This window comes from Triticum dicoccoides, chromosome 1B (assembly GCF_002162155.2).
Source record: "Triticum dicoccoides isolate Atlit2015 ecotype Zavitan chromosome 1B, WEW_v2.0, whole genome shotgun sequence".
Lineage (NCBI taxonomy): Eukaryota > Viridiplantae > Streptophyta > Magnoliopsida > Poales > Poaceae > Triticum > Triticum dicoccoides.
In genome coordinates, this window is record NC_041381.1 from 698,564,824 (window position 1) to 698,565,722 (window position 899).

The following is an 899-nucleotide window of genomic DNA, read 5'->3' on the forward strand; positions in this document are numbered from 1 at the left end:
GTACCGGTTCAGCACGAACCGGCGCTAAAGTGCCACCACGTGGCGTGAGCTCGCGCCCTAGTATGGGGGACCTTTAGTACCGGTTGGTTTACCAACCGGTACTAAAGGGTTTTTTTTTGAAAATTTTGGAAAAAAAATTTGATTTTTTTTTCGATTTTTAATTTTTCTAAATTATTTGATGATTTAGTATCTAATCACCTCTCTTAACTGCTCAAGTGTGGATCACTCATTCCAAATTATCTAACTTCCCGACCGGTGACCCATCCCTCTCACTACTCCAGCCCGAGCACGCTTAACTTTCGGGTTCTATTCTCCTTCGTTTCCGAGTCTGCACTTGTTGTTTTCCTGACAATAGTAAGATGTCAATCCTATTAACCCTCAGGAGTTTAGCTTGAGCATGAAGTCACACATTTCACCGTTTGAGTTTGAAACTATTATTCTAAAAAAACAGTAATTATTTAGTAACGCTAATATTTCTTGAATGAGTTTGACCATAGTTTGACCAAAATTCAAAAAATTGAAATAATTATTTAGTAACACTAATATTCTTGAATAATTATGTAGTAACATTAATACTTCTTGAATAAGTAGTTTGACCAAATTTAACCAAATTTTTTAAAAAAAATTAAAATTTGACCATATCTTTTTTCCTTTTCGAATTCGAGGATTCTAAAAAATTCCAAACAGGCCGTAGGCGGTCTCCATCGGATGCGGATTTTTGTGCTGAATTTTTTGATATATTATACATTTTTTTCCGACATCGTATGCAAAAGTTATAGCCATTTTACATTTTCCCTACACTTTTTGCAAAACATGTCCAAATTTAAGTTTTCAAATTTTCCTAACTAGTAGATATAGTAATATAACTACCTCTCAAAGGATTTTATTTTTTGAAGTTT